The 16406-nt window shown below is 41.7% G+C and overlaps 1 protein-coding gene across 3 annotated transcripts in view; it reads left to right on the forward strand.

Moving 5' to 3' along the window:
• The window catches only part of CA5B (carbonic anhydrase 5B), a 111555-nt gene that overhangs the window by 48865 nt on the left and 46284 nt on the right, over nucleotides 1-16406 (forward strand). Inside the window, exon 1 of one of the 3 annotated variants that reach the window (XR_008675645.2) lies at nucleotides 14187-14380. The exons of the other annotated variants lie outside the window; for them this stretch is intronic. The gene's annotated coding sequence lies outside the window, so the exon portion shown is untranslated. Of the gene's footprint in view, nucleotides 1-14186; nucleotides 14381-16406 lie in introns of those variants that run through there. 3 annotated transcript variants of the gene reach the window in all.

Raw genomic sequence — 16406 nt, forward strand, 5'->3', positions numbered from 1 at the left:
GTGATCTGCCCGCCTCAGCCTCCCAAAGTGCTAGGATTACAGGCATGAGCCACCATGTACAAGTTTTAAGTAGTAAGTTTTCAGAATCTTTATATCTGTGTAAATTGCTTCATAAACTGCTCATTTCAGCAACTTCACATAAGGGAGCTTAATAACTTATTAGTAACTGTGGTAATGGTGACAAATAAAGCAGTTTGAATCATTCTGAATATGTTACTATTTACTTCCAAATGTTCAGAGTTTAGAGCATGTAGATTTAAAAGTTCAGATGACTGTTGCCATGAGCCACACAAAAGGGCACCAAGTCTCCTGAGATGGGAAAAAGAAATTGATTTCTCTGTGTTTTTTATGCTCCACAACACTCTTGAAAAGCACTTTCTGGGCACATAACTATTGATCTACTGCTCTAGGGTAAATAAAATATGAGATCACATGAAAATGAAACGTGTCATTCTTTTGATTCATGCAAGATGCCTTTTAAAGTTCATCAGAGTCATAAAAGCATGTGGGCATATGTAGGCTCCATTCACCTGCAATAAAATGAGAATTAGGGAGGGCTGATGTTCCTTTTAAATTTGACTCTGAGTATTCTGTTTCATTATCACAGAAATGTAGTAAACATATAATGCCTAAAACTAGTATTATAAATTGTGAAACCATTTCAAATGTGTCATTACTCTGTAAATTTTTATTGGGTTTTGGGAAATTTATCTGGCTGTGACACATTAAAAGAAATCAAATAAAACCTTTAATGGCTGAATATGGAAACGTTTTATAAGATTTTAAAATCATGCATTTTTAAAACCAGCATCTAAATTATTTCGCACCATTCAGAAATTTTCTAGAAGTTGTAGATTTTTAATCACATGTGATCCTTCATAGTTTAATGCAATGAAATTGATATGTCTACATAATAAAGCAATTTCAAGAGGTTTATAATAATTAGCCCAATATTTGCTGAATAATTAAGAGGTAACAAAATGGTTCTATTCTCTTTAAGCTATCATTAGGTTAAGATACATGTGGAGATTAAAGATTTTTGCCTCATGTGCAAACCCTATTCTATTTTAACCCAGGGGTTCTCAATGAGGGGCAATTTTGCCCCCCAGAGAACATTTGGCAATGTCTGGAGAGACATTTTTGGTTGTCACAATTGCAGTGGGCAGGGATGGGGGTGCTACTGACATCTAGTGGGTAGAGACCAGGGACACTGCTGAACATCCCGCATTATGTAGGGTAGCTCCACCACAAAGAATTATCTGGGTCCCCAACGACAATAGTGCTGAGGTGGAGAAACCTTGTTTCAACCTAATGTTGCTACTTTCATTGTATAAATGATTTTGGGGCCAGGTGCGGTGGCTTATGTCTGTAATCCCAGCACTTTGGGATACCAAGGAGGGGAGGATCACTTGAGGTCAGGAGTTCGAGACCAGCCTGACCAACATGGTGAAACCCTTTCTCTATTTTAAAAATACAAAAATTAGCCAGGCATGGTGGCACGTGCCTGTAATCCAAGGTACTTGGGAGGCTGAGGCAGGAGAGTTGCTTGAGCCCAGGAGGCAGAGGTTGCAGTGAGCCGAGATCACACCACTGCACTCCAGCCTGGGCAACAGAGTGAGACTGTCTCAAAAAAAAAAAAAAAAAAGATGATTTTGGATAATAGATCATGTATGCCTTCCTAGTTTCCCAATATTAGAAATAGTAACTTAGGGTCTAGTGTTTTAGAGACAATTTTGGTGCTGACACCTTAATTGGCATCATTACTTTTATTGTTGACATGTATAAATAAATAAGTCCTATACTGAGGAAACCTCCTAGATGTAGGTGTAGTGAATTTTCTCTATACCTGCTTAGGTGACAATGATTGAGTTCAATCTTGAACTCAGTCTTGACTGCTGCCTAGCAACTTCTTGTCTCAGTACTGCACAGTTTACCTTGAAGAGTTCTGAACTTGGACTTGTTCATCTTAAACTGAGAAGAATGCAAACAGTTTGCTTGTAAACTTTTGCACTACTTGTACAAAATGAAGTTTTAATTTAACTTCAGTCTTTTCTCTCTCTCTTTTTTTTTTTTTTTTGCTGGGATTACAGGCGTGAGCCACTGTGCCCACCCTCTTTTCTCTTTTAAAACTCTGTTTTTCTCTACGGTGAGCACAGCATTTTGATATGTTATTCTTATGAAGGTTCCCCCTATATTATCACCATCAGCCTAACTTATCAATTTGCAAATTTCCTCTGTTTGTCCTTTTATTAACTACCATTTTAAAATTTGAGGTTATTTCCATTAACCCAACTAGTAAGAAGAAAGAAATTAGCAGTTAAAGGCCTAAATAATGTTTCTCTAAAGATTATCATTTAATAAACTTATGGGATACTGCTTAAAATGAAAGATCAGTCAAATATATATACAATATATGTTATAAGCTTATAATTTATCATTTATTCCATATTCTTTTTTAAATTTATTACTTTTTTATTTTTTATTATGGGTACATAATAGTTGTATATATAGCATACATGTGATGTTTTGATACAGGCATACAATTTGTAATGATCAAATCAGGGTAATTGGGGCATCCATCACCTCAAGAATTTATCATTTCTTTGTGTTAGGAACAGTCCAATTCCCCTCTTTTATATTAAAATATACAATAAATTAAGCCAGGTGCGGTGGCTCATGCCTGTAATCACAGCACTTTGGGAAGCTGAGGCAGGCAGATGACTTGAGGCCAGGAGTTCAACACCAGCCCGGCCAACATGGCGAAACCCTGTCTCTACTAAAAACACAAAAATTTGCCAGGCATGGTGGCATGCACCTGTAACTCCAGCTTCTTGAGAGGCCAAGGCACGAAAATTGCTTGAACCCAGAAGCTGGAGGTTACAGTGAACTGAGATCATGCCACTGCACTCCAGCCTAAGCGACAAAGCAAGACTCTGTCCCCCTGCCTCAAAAAAAAAAAAAAAAAATATATATATATATATATATGTGTGTGTGTATATATATATATGTACGCACACACAATAAATTATTGTTAACTATAGTCACCCTATTGTTATGTGTACTTTTATTTTAGGAAATACTGCTAAATAGCTTATTGAAATGTTGTAGCAATATATACTTTCATGAGAATGCATGACTTTGCTAATATCCTCACATTCACCAACACTGGATATTATTACTCTTCTTAATCTTAGCCATCTTAAAAGTAAAATTAATTTCTTTTTGTTTAAATTTGAATTATTAGTGAGGTTGGGAATAGTTGTGTTTTGTTTTAACTTTCAGGTTCAGGGGTACATGTGCAGGTTTGCTATATAGGTACATTGCATGTCCTGGGGGTTTGGTGAACAGATTATTTTGTCACCCAGATAATAAGCATTGTACCTGATAGGTAGTTTTCTGATCCACACCCTCCTCCCACCCTCCACCCTCAAGTAGGCCCCAGTGTCTGTTGTACCCTTCTTTGTGTCCATATGTACTCAAGGTTTAGCTTCTACTTGTAAGTGAGAACATGCAGTATTTGGTTTTCTGTTCCTGTGTTAGTTTGCTTAGGATAATGGCCTCCAGCTTCATCCATGTTGCTGCAAAGGACATGATCTCATTCTTTTTTATAGCTGCATAGTATTTCATTGTATATATGTACCACATTTTTTAAATCCAGTCTACTGTTGATGGTCGTTTAGGTTGATTCCATGTCTTTGCCATTGTGAATAGTGCTGTGATGAACATACATGTACATCTTTCTTTATGGCAGAATGATTTATATTCCTTTGGGCATATACCCAGTAATGGGATTGCTGGGTCGAATCCAGTCCTAGCTGCCAGCATCGCTATACTATTAACTGATTGTAACCTCAATACTACTTTCTTTGACCCTGCCGGTGGAGATGACTCTATCTTATATCAACATTTATTCTGATTTTTTGGTCACCCCAAAGTCTATATCCTTATCCTACCAGGTTTCGGAATAATCTCCCATATTGTAACATATTATTCCGGGAGAACTCCAAACTGCTTTCCACATTGGCTGAACTAATTTCCCACCAGCAGCATGTAAGTGTTCCCTTTTCTCCACAACCCCACCAGAATGTTATTTTTTGACTTTTTAATAATAGCAGTGCTGATAGATGTGAGATGTTCTCTCATTGTGGTTTTGATTTGCATTTCTCTAATGATTAGCGATGTCGAGGTTTTTTTCATATGCCTGTTTGACCATGTGTATGTCTTCTTTTGAAAAGTGTTTGCTCATGTCCTTTGCCCACTTTTTAATGGGGGATTGTTTAGTTTTTGCTTGTAAATTTGTTTAAGTTCCTCACAGGTTCTGGATATTAGACCTTTGTCAGATACATAGTTTGCAGATATCTTTTCCCATTCTGTAGGTTGTCTGTTTACTCCGTTGATAGTTTCTTTTGTGTACAGAAGCTCTTTAGTTTAATTAGGTCCCATTTGTCAATTTTTGGTTTTGTTGCAGTTTCTTTTGGAGACTTCATCATGAAATCTCTGTGAGGTCCTATGTCCAGAATGATATTTCCTAGGTTATCTTCCAGATTTTTATAGTTTTAGCTTTACATTTGGGTCTTTAATCCATCTTGAGTTGATTTTTGTATATGGTATAAGGAAGGGGTCCAGTTTCAGTCTTCTGCATATGGCTAGCCAGTTATCCCATCACCTTTTATTGAATAGGGAATACTTTTGCTTTTCTTTTTTTTTTTTTTTGTCGATTTTGTTGAAGATCAGATGGTTTTAAGTGTGCCTTATTTCTGGGCTCTCTATTCTGTTCCATTGGTCTATGTGTCTGTTTTTGTACCAATACCATGCTGTTTTGGTTACTGTAGCCCTGTAGTATAGTTTGAAATCAGATTATATGATACCTCCAGCGATGTTCTTTTTGCTTAGAATTGCCTTGGCTATTTAGCCCCTTTTTTGGTTCCATATGAATTTTAAAATAGTTTTTTCTAGTTCTGTGAAGAATGTCATTGATAGTTTGATAGGAATAGCATTGAATCTGTAAATAGCTTTGGGCAGTATGGCCATTTTAATGATATTTTAGGTTCAGAGGTATATGAGCAGGTCTGTTATATAGTTACATTGTGTGTCGCAGGGGTTTGGTGTACAGATTATTTTGTTACCCAGGTAATAAGCAAGTCTCTGCGAGTCAGAGTCACCGTGTCCCACTTCTGTCCTTTATGTTTGTTTTCAGGAGATTGCCTTAACTTGAATCCTGTGGGCTTTCGTTTTTTACCTTTAAACTTCCTGCCATTTTTCCAGGTCTATCCTGATTATCACCTCCTTTGAGAAACCTTTCTTTGCTTTTGCTTTAGTTATAGCTTTATAAGTGACTTGTCACATCTAGTAACTTCATCCTTTCCTTGTCCTGTGCTCCCATAGCATTTTGTTCACATTTGTACATGCATCTGTTGCCAACATGATTTACTTTTGTGTCCTGCAAATTGTAAGTTCCTGGAGGACACGGACTATATTTGGTTCATTTTTGCATTTTTCATAGCCCATGATTATTTGATTGTTGAATATAACTGAATTGACTAGTCTTCATCATAAACTGAAGTTCTAAGAAGCCCAAAATTGTTGGAAATGAAGTGTCTTGAGGTATATTTGATTTTTTTTTCTCATTCCTAGCTTAGGATTAAAAGCGACAACAACAAAGAAAACCAAACAAAAACCCAACTTCCAGAATCAATCATAAACAAAGAATCCTGGAATGTTTTTGTCTTCATCCTGATATTTTATGTTTTTTTTTTTTTTTTTTGAGACAAGATCCCACTCTATCACCCAGACTGAGTGCAGCGGCGCCATCTTGGGTCACTGAAACCTCTGCCTCCCGGGCTCAAGCGAGCCTCCCACCTCAGCCTCCTGAGTAGCAGGACTACAGACATGCGCCACCATGCCTGGCCAATTTTTTTATTATTTGTAGAGATGAGGTTTTGCCACATTGCTCAGGCTGGAATGCCCTATTTTAAGATGAGAAAATCTTATGAAACTAGCATATTCAAAAGGCTCACCAAATTTTGTAGGTTAATTAACAGCCATAACTGTTATGAACTTTGACTTATTTTTCACAGGCTAATTTTTTTTACTTCAGAGAATATTAATTACTACTGTTTGGAAATAAAAATTAACTCAGAGAAACTGAGTGAGTGTCATTTTGCCAACATATTTATAAAGTGGAAATTTAAAGGACAGTTTCTTAAATGGAATGCATGAGCATCTGTCTTTTTGTGTCTCATTCTGTGAATGATTCCTAATAAGGAATAATGAGTCCCATGTAGTCAAAGCAAGACTGTATTGACTCTTCTGATATTTTCTCCTAGATACTCAATTATTTACACTGCTTCTTGGTGTTATATTGAAAGTTTTCCATGGTCTTGGCACATAATGCTTATTTTTCTGGGCTAAAAACTCATGCAGCCATGCATGGAGTTAGGATTTTCAGTCTTTAATCACTTTTTTGGCTGCCTGGTTGGAGTCTACCCTAAAGTGTTCAGCCTTGTCCATCCATACTTTACAAAGAGATAGAGGTAGAGGAGGCTGGGTGCGGTGGCTCACATCTGTAATCCCAGCACTTTGGGAGGCTGAGGCGGGCAGATTACCTGAGGTCAGGAGTTGGAGACCAGCCTGGCCAACATGGTGAAACCCCATCTCTACTAAAAATACAAAAAATTAGCTGGGCGTGGTGACACATGCCTGAAATCCCAGCTACTTGGAAGGCTGAAGCAGAATTGCTTGAACCCGGGAGGCGGAGGTTGCAGTGAGCTGAGATCGTGCCATTGCACTCCAGCCTGAGTGACAGAGCAAGACTTTCTCAAAAAAACAAAAAAAGAAAGAAAGAAAGAAAGAACGAGGTAGAGGGGGCATTAGATCACGTGCCACTTTGTTTAGATGCTCTCATTTTCATAACAGAACCTTAAAATAAGTTCCTCCTGGTTGGTATACAAAGCGTATAAATTAATCAACACCTCAACATTTCTGCCCTTAGGTTTTGGCCCGTGAAAATGACCTTGAATTCTCTACCAAGTGATAGTTATCAAGTGTGCTGTAATGAGAAATGTTGTTTTGGTAAGACTGTAAAAGACCTGCATGCAAGGTCTCCATTCCTACAAATCAAATACGTCACATAGGTTGTTGTAGGTAGCCACTCACCCATCTTGTACCCACGATAAACATTGTTAATCAGTCACAGAACATTTTCCTTCTGAGCATGGACTCAGCCACAGAACTTCACAACACAGTTTATTTAGGCAGCTAATATGAATGGATCAGAGTTGACATGCAAATTGAAACCTACTTGCCATGCTGGGGAATAATAACCTAAATGCTACCATGGATTAATCCAGACCATTCCCTGTTGGGGTGATTGGACCCAACACCAGGTCTTGGGGGAGATGAAGTCCGTCGGACTCAAAGGAATGAGAAAAGACAGTTTGAGAGAGAAAGTGGGACCAGGGGGCCATCACCAAGTATGGAGGCTGTGAAGGCCCCGAGCTCTGGAAGCCCAGACTATTTATTGGTGATCAAACAAAGAAACAGGTGGTGAGAATGTGGGGTTGAAACGGAGCGTTGCTTTAAGCACATGATTTACAGCTGTGATGGTTTAGCATATGCTCTGCTACTTGAGATAACGGAGAGCAGGTTCTTTTAACTCAAGATACAATCACTCCTAGGAGAGCAAGGAGCCAGCAAGTCTAGACACATTCCAGGGCCATGAGGGGTTTTATGCCCTGAGCCCTGGATTCTATCCAAGCAGGAGGGGTTTTATGCCCTAGGCTTAGATTATGATGCAGCAGGGTAGCCTTCCACCCTTTAGCACAGAGCCTGGTGTTCCAAAGGCCACGAGGGGTTTTAGACCGTGGACCCCAGACATGTTCCAAGACTCTTTTACATTATGTCAGACATGCAAGCCCTGCATCAGCTTCTCCCAACACTCAGCTTTTCTCCCAACAATTCCCAACGTGTGTACAGTCTATGGAGTTGAACAGGAAGGTTTGTATAGTCATAGAATTGACTTAATGGACTGTGCTTTGTGATTGTAACAATAGCTTACATTGAAGGAAACTGTAATTCTTTAGGACACTTATTTCCCACTTAGCTCACAACCTTATCTTTCTGAGGATTCAGGGTTTCTTTTGGCATTGAAAATCAAGAAAAACTGTAATTCTCAAAATCAATCAAACAAGCAAACAAAACTCTGGCTTTTAGTTTATGAACACTGGGCTGGGTGCAGTGGCTCACACCTTATAATCCTAGCACTTTGGGAGGCTGAGGTGGATGGATTACCTGAGGTCAGGAGTTCAAGAACTAGCCTGGCCAGCATGGTAAAACCCCATCTCTACTAAAAGAAAAAAAAATTAGCCAGGCATGGTGGCGTGTGCCTGTAGTCCCAGCTACTCAGGTGGCTGAGGCTCGACAATCTCTCGAACCCAGGAGGAGGAGGTTGCAGTGAGCCAAGATGATGCCACTGCACTCCAGCCTGGGCGACAGAGCGAGACTCTGTCTCAATTATATATATTATTAACACTGGAAACCCTTAAAATGATGGTGATTCTCTCTTGCTATGGGCATTCAGAAGCTTAGAGCCAAATCTCTGGCCCACCTTTAGCAAGGACATTTTCCTCTGTGCTAAGAAGGAAAAAGTTCAGGCTTGGTGACTTGTTTATTTTATCATTGGCTGCATTATTCTCTTTCCTTTAAACTTCCCTTTCCGTGGTTCCTTCAGCTATTTCTTTTATCCAATATTGTCTTTAATTTTGTAAACTGCCTCAAATCATTTGTGGAAGAAGATGAGCTGTTGCTAACTACATAAAAATGAACACAGTAACTTAATACAAACCATATTTGGTCCCAATTTTTGTTTCTGTTTTCAGGCAAGAAATGTCTTACATTTGAAACATTTTCTATAAATGGGGCAGAATTCTCAGGGTCAGGGTGAACCTAATAAAAATGTTTTGTTGAAAAATTGTTCTTTTCTCTGTGCTCCTTCTAGCTCAACTTTGTGAATGTTCCCACTGTCTTCAAGGCAGAAATAGAACAGAAGGTGGGAAAAGAAGGGAACTAATATGTGATTCTAAAATCTTTACTGTTTAAAAAAATAAAAGTGAAATATTTATTGCTGGTAGATGAAGAATTATGTGTAGCAAATCTTGCTGCTATGAGAGGGAAAAAGTGTAGCTCTATACACAAGTAAAAAGGGCATACAAACAGTGAAGATTTATTGTGTAAAAGACTGTAGTAAGTACTATAAATGTGGCTTCCTGTGTTTGCTGCCCAGAAATATCCTACTAATCAGATCAAGAAAGCCTGGCTATGAAAAAATATGGCATCCTGGCCAGGTGCGGTGGCTCATGTCTGTAATTCCAGCACTTTGGAAGGCCCAGGTGGGTGGATCACCTGAGGTCAGCTGTTCAAGACCAGCCTGACCAACATGGTGAAACCTCGTCTCTACTAAAAATACAAAAAATTAGCTGGGCATGGTGTTGCATGCCTGTAATCCCAGCTACTCAGGAGGCTGAGGCAGGAGAATCACTTGAACCTGGGAGGTGGAGGTTGCAGTGAGCCGAGATCAGCCATTGCATACCAGCCTGGGCAACAAGAGCGAAACTCTGTCTCAAAAAAAAAAAGAAAAAAAAAGAAAAAAAAAATATGGCATCCTAAATAACCACTGTGTTTAATGACATATCAGATTTTACATTCTAGTTCAAGCTTATCTCAGCTTGAACTAGCAGTTCATAGGCTAGCACTTGAGTAGCACTGCCTTCTGTCATTTATAGTTTAGTTCCTGGCATATAACTAAGCAGTCACTGAATAGATAAAGGAATTAATGAATCATAAAATCATTCATTTAGCAATATTTAAAGGGCATTTGCTGATGCCCCAGGTACTGTGTTAACTGCCAGGAGTACAAAGTTGGGCAAATTGGTCAGAGTCCGTGCTCTTAGGGAATTTACATTATAGTAAACAACCAACCAACAAATAATCAAATAATTTCAAATACTGAGAAACACTATGAAGAAAATAAAATAGGTAATAGAGATGGAGAGGTGAAGCTGTTACTCAAAGTGTCTTTTTGTTTTGTTTTGTTTTGAGACAAAGTCTCGCTCTGTTGCCCAGGCTGGAGTGCAATGGCGCGATCTCAGCTCACTGCAACCTCTGCCTCCTGGGTTCAAGTGATTCTCCTGCCTCATCTTCCTGAGTAGCTGAGATTACAGGCGCCCACCACCGCGCCTAGCTAATTTTTGTATTTTTAGTAGAGACAGTGTTTCGCCATGTTGGCCAGGCCAGTCTCGAACTCCTGACCTCAGGTGATCTGCCTGCCTCGGTCTCCCAAAGTGCTGGGATTACAGGCATGAGCCACCGTGCCAGCCTCAGAGTGTCTTATAGAACCTCAGGATTGCATCTCCTGGCAGCATGCTTGAAATCTAGAATTTCAAGTCACATCGCAGAACCACTGCATCAGAGTCTGCATTGTAACATGATCTTCGGGTGATCTCTGGGCACAGTGCAGATTGAGAGGCTCTGGATACAACTTCAGATATGGTTGTCAGGAAAAACATATCTAAAGAGGTGACATTTTAGCTAAGTACTGAATAATGAGAAAACTCCAGCCATGTAAAGATCCGAGTAAAGAGTGGTCCAAACAATGGGAACAACAAAAGAAAATGTTCAGAGACAGGAATGAACATAGGAAGACCAGTATAGGTGGATCAGAGTGAGAAAGGGACCTGGAACTCTCTACACTCTGGTATTTATCAAAAACCCTGTGGTGAGAAATGATTGATTGATTTATTTATTTTTGAGACGGAGTTTCGCTGTTGTTGCCCAGGCGGGAGTGCAATGGTGCAATCTCAGCTCACTGCAACCTCTGCCTCCCAGGTTCAAGCAATTCTCCTGCCTCAGCCTCCCTAGTAGCTGGGATTACAGGTATGTGCCACCATGCCTGGATAATCTTCTATTTTTCGTAGAGATGGAGTTTCTCCAGGTTGGTCAGGCTGGTCTCAAACTCCTGACCTCAGGTGATCTGCCCGCCTCAGCCTCCCAAAGTGCTGGGATTACAGGTATGAGCTGCTGCGCCTGGCCACGAGAATTGTTGATTTTGAGTGACTGCACAAAGTTCTGCATGCAAGACCTCTATTTCTACAAAGCAGAGGTACCAGGTAGGTTATTGCATGCAGCCACTTACCTATCCTACACTCACAGCATTGTTAACTGAGTACAGAACTTTTTCTTTCCGAGCCTGGACAAAGCCCCCAAACTTCTCAACAGTTATTCAGGCAGCTACTACAAATAGTTCAGAGTTAACATGTGAGTTGAAACCTATTTGCCATCCTGGGGAAAGAAGATCTAAATGCTACCCTGGATTAAGCCAGACCATTGAGGGCTTGTGTATTCAAGTGAACAGAAATATGTTGATGGTTCATGGAATTTTTTTTTTTTTTTTGAAACAGGGTCTCAGTCTGTTGCCCAGGCTGTAATGCCATGGTGTGATCACAGCTCACTGCAGCCTCAGCCTCCCTAGGCTCAGATGATCCTCTCACTTCAGCCTCCCTAGTAGCTGGGACTACAAGCATACATCACCACACTCAGCTAATTTTGTAGAGATGGGGCTTCACCATGTTGTCCAAGCCGGTCTCTAACTCCTGGGCTCATGCAATCCTCCTGCCTCAGCCTCCCAAAGTACTGGGATTACAGGCCTGAGCCACTATGCCTGGCCAATTCATAGAATTGATTTAATGCACTGTGCTTTGTGATTGTGCCAACAGTTTCCATTGAGGGGATTTGGGTGTCACTCCTTATGACACATAGTTCCCACTAGGCTCACTACATCATCTTTATGAGGAAACTGTATTTCTCTCAGGACTAAAATTCAAGAAAAACTGCTTCTATAAAAACAAAACAGCCGGGCACGGTGGCTCCCGCCTGTAATCCCAGCACTTTGGGAGGCTAAGGCAGGTGGATCACCTGAGGCCAGGAGTTCGAGGCCAGCATGGTGAAACCCCGTCTCTACTAAAAATACAAAAATTAGCTGGGCATGGTGGCGGGCGCCTGTAATCCCAGCTATTTGGGAGGCTGAGGCAGGAGAATCACTTGAACCCGGGAGGCAGAGGTTGCAGTGAGCCGAGATCGTGCCATTGCACTCCAGCCTGGGCAACAAGAGTGAAATTCCATTAAAAAAAAAAAAAAAAAGGCCGGGTGCAGTGGCTCACACCTGTAATCCCAGCACTTTGGGAGGCCGAGGCGGGTGGATCACCTGAGGTCGGGAGTTCAAGACCAGCCTGACCAACATGGAGAAACCCCATCTCTACTAAAAATACAAAATTAGCCGGGCGTGATGGTGCATGCCTGTAATTCCAGCTACTCAGGAGGCTGAGGCAGGAGAATCGCTTGAACCTGAGGGCCGAAGGTTGCAGTGAGCTGAGATCGCGCCATTGCACTCCAGCCTGGGCAACAAGTGCAAAACTCTGTCTCAAAAAAAAAAAAAAAAAAAAAAAAAAAAGGAAAAGAAAAAAATAAAGCCAGTTTTTATCTTATGAACAGTAAAAACCTAAAAATGATTGCTATTTCCTCTTTTCTATGGCTATTCAACAGCTTAGTTAGGGTCAAATTTCTGGCCTACTTCTGACAACTGTTCTGGATCTGATGGAGTGCAAACTTAAATGTTAATCTTATCATTGGCCACATCATTCTCCTTCCATTAAGCTCTCCTTTCATTGGTTCCTCCCCCTATTTTTAAATCTACTAATGTCTGTATTTTAGGACGCTGCCTCAAATCATTTGTGGAAGAAGGTGAGGTAGAACTACTTGTATAAAAATCAACTCAGTAATTTATATAGACTGTATTTGGACCAATTTCTGTGAATTCATTTTTCAGGCAAAAAATGACTGACAGTTGAAACATTTTATAAATGAGGCAGAGTTCTCAGGGTCAGGGCGAGCATAATGAAAGTGTTCTGTTGAAAGTTGTTCTTTTCTCTGTGTTCCTTCTAGCCCAACATTTTGAATATTCTCACTGTCTTCAAGCCAGAAATGCAAGGGAGGAGAAGAAAAAAGAACTGTGTGATAGTAAAATCTTTATTGTTGGCATATGAAGCAATATAAGTAGCAAATTTTACTTCTACAAAGGGGAAATTATATATTTCTATACATGTGGAAGAGTAGATATTCAGTGAAGATTTATTGATAATTTATTGTGTAAAGAAATGTACTAAATACTATAAAAGTGGCTTCCTATGTTTACTACCCCCAAATATTCCTACTAATGACCTGAGATTACCAACTCCTTTTCCACCTATTAACCTTTTGCCACATCTTCCCCAATTTTCTCATCCAAACCCAAGTTGGGGCAACTTCAGACTGTAAGCTTCTTGAGGCTTGTCTTGTTTGTCGGGGGAGCATGTACTCAATAAATGAAATTTGCATGAATGAGTCAGAGATTTATGTACACAGGGGAAGAAAGCTGGTTATAGCTTCTTCATATTTTTCACGTGGACCCAGAGTTGTAAATTGAGGGAAGAAGGATAGCAGAGTAATCTCAAAGCACAAAGTGGGGGTGATGTCTTCACACGCCCTCAGCAGCAACGGGGCACTGGGTGCCTAGGAAAGGCCATCTGGAGGAGACATCAGGAAGTAGAGGAATTCTGTTTTTTCCACTCATCTGCCTAGTATTTAAGGTCGGCTAAGAGGCTAGAAGGAACACATCCACAGTTCTGCTTTAGAGGATATGAAAATTGGGCTGGAAGGAACAGGGGTCCACAGTTCGAGTTCAGAGGACATAAAAACTGGCTCAAAGAAACTCGGGTAAATTGGACATGAAAACTAGCGGGAAAGGACACGTTCAGTGTTTGTTTCCCTACTGAGTCACCTGTTCCCAGCACATAAAGTCGTGGTGTTTGGAGATGGGAGGAACCGAGGGAAAGTCACTTTTTAGATAAGGCTCTGAAGCCCCAGGTCTAGTTTCAATCCACAAATGCGGCCAGCGGCGAGCAGGAGGAGGGAGGATTGGTCCGGCGGGGGCGGGGCCGGAGCAGGGCTCAGAGGCGTGGCCCAGGCTAGAGGGAAGAGCCCAGGGGGAGCGCAGAGGCGGGGCTAGGAGGGAGCAGGGGTGAATGGGGGCGTGGCCCGGGCGAGAGGGGCGTGGCTGTAGCTAAAGGGGTGTGGCCAGGGTGGAGGGCAGAGACTGGCACAGTTTGGTTGGGCGTGACCGGGGCAATAAGTACGGACGTAGTGGGGCGTGGATCTGCCAGGTGGGGGCGTGGCCCTGGTATGTGGGGCGTAACAGGGCACGAGGGGGCGTAGCTTCGATGGCCGGACGTGCAGGCTGCGGATCCCCGTAGGCGAGCGAGCGGCTAGGTTCGTGATCAGGAGAGACGCTCAGGTAAGGACGGGTGGCCGAGAGGAGTGGGGGGCGACCAGGGACAGGCCGATCCAGACAGGGCCGTGATTCTTCCCACGACTCCCCGCTCTGGCGCACCGGGTTCCCGAGCTAGGAGAGCTGTTGATCCTGCGAGTATTGTCTGGGTCCTGGCAGGGCGCCCGGGAGTACTGAGTGGGGCCTAATGGGGTGTCGAACTCCCCCACCCCAGCCCTCTTCCTCCACTATGGGAGTTACCAAACGGCTGTCATCGTTTAAGGTTCTTTGCACAGGACGCGATAACAGCTGTTGCAGAGAAAAGGGGGTGGGGGCGCGGGAGGGCAGTTCCTTGGTAGGTAGGGTTGCCAAGGTTGGTTGAATCCAAATAACTCCAGAAAGTCCAGCCTGCTGTGAAATAGCTAGAGACGGGGGTAAGGGCGACAAATCTGAGGTTGCGGTTCCAGAAACCGAGGCTCAGTAAACTGGAACTCCCTCAGATCTGCATTGTATCCGCACCGCCTACTATGCTAGGGGCTGTGGAGAGACTCAGCCACTCACCCCCAAGACAGGGTATCAGCATCACAACTGTGCCATGCGGGCAAATCTGAGCCTTCTTCACCCTGCAGTTCTTTCTTCTGGCCTTTTTGTTTTGTGCTCAGCCCTAAAGCTGAAGGAGAGGAACCTCCAAATACAAACCTTGTTGGTTTTCGTGATTCTTGTGGCATTCAATGTTAAATGCTTCTGCCCCGAGGCTTGTGGCAATTGGTTAATATTGATGTCAGTGCCCTTCCCTCCTGTGTATTTTCGCTGGGAAAGTTTGAGAGATAAGGGGAGTTGATGTGTACAACTTAGTTTGAAAAGAACTTGTTCTCTCCTAGCCACTGAAAACCGCGTTGCTTTCTGCTTCCCATTCTTCCTTTACTGATAATCTGGCCATCACTCTGCTGTTTAAAAGTCTTGCTAGAGTATGGAGACAAGTAGTGCTATTACTGTGGTGAGAGAAGCTGCCCCAGAGCATACCCCTTGAATTGTCCCTGCACATCTCTCAGGAGTGGCCACTCTTCTTGGGTATGTTGGAAGTGGAAAACCGTAAAGCTTTCTAGGAATATTTTTTACTCAGGTATTTTTTTTTTTAACCTCAGCATCAGGGTTGGAATTCACTGAAATGCCAAAAGCAGCAAGGGCACCGTTCTCTGTGCCTGTACACACCTGCCCTCTTCTCCCTGGAGCCAGGCAAAAAGCTGCAACCACTCACAATTGGAACGCAGTAAAGGTTGAGTGAATTGTGAGTGAATGAATGAATATGAATATTTGGGAAATTTGACGGAAAGGGGGAAATGCATTTCATCTGATTGGTGGCACTGGGCAATTAATTGCAGCACAAAGAGCAGTTATTAGAAACATATTTTGAAACCTTTGGCTACCACACATTGGGATCATGCTCCCAGGGAAGAAGTGGGTGAGAGGGGGAAGCTGAGCTTTCTCAGTCAAGATATCGCAACATAATCTCTAATTTAGATTTCAGGGAATTGCAGAAAGGCTTGTTGCCTTTTGAAATCAGGTGGTGATCAAAGGAAGGGTCCATCTGTTGAAAATGAAGGAATTTTTTTCCAATGTAATTGTAACCTTTAGTCAGAGTACATTCTTTTTTTTCTGTCTGTTTTGCCTACATATGAATGGCTTAATCAGGCAGAGTTCAAGCTGCTTGTCATTTAATAAATACAAGATTTATGAATGATTCATTGAGGGCTTTCAAAATCTTTGTTTCCACACATTTCTAAGTCTGGAAAACAGCTAAGGGGCAGGTTAGCAGAATCCAAGGATATACATAAATCATCAGTGATGGCAAAGAGCATATAACACAGAAAGCTCCCCTGTAGTCCATCGAGCCCAGGGATCCATCTTTATGGACAAACTTATGTACGGACAGATTCTCCCTGAAATACAGTAATGTATGGTATTAGTTGATACGTGCTATGTTTGCTGGTTAAACATTATTTTTGGTTTCACAAACTTGGGTTTTATGAATGCAGTGAGTAAGTTTAAATAA

The sequence above is a fragment of the Gorilla gorilla genome, chromosome X, assembly GCF_029281585.2.
Source record: "Gorilla gorilla gorilla isolate KB3781 chromosome X, NHGRI_mGorGor1-v2.1_pri, whole genome shotgun sequence".
Taxonomy (NCBI): Eukaryota; Metazoa; Chordata; class Mammalia; order Primates; family Hominidae; genus Gorilla; species Gorilla gorilla.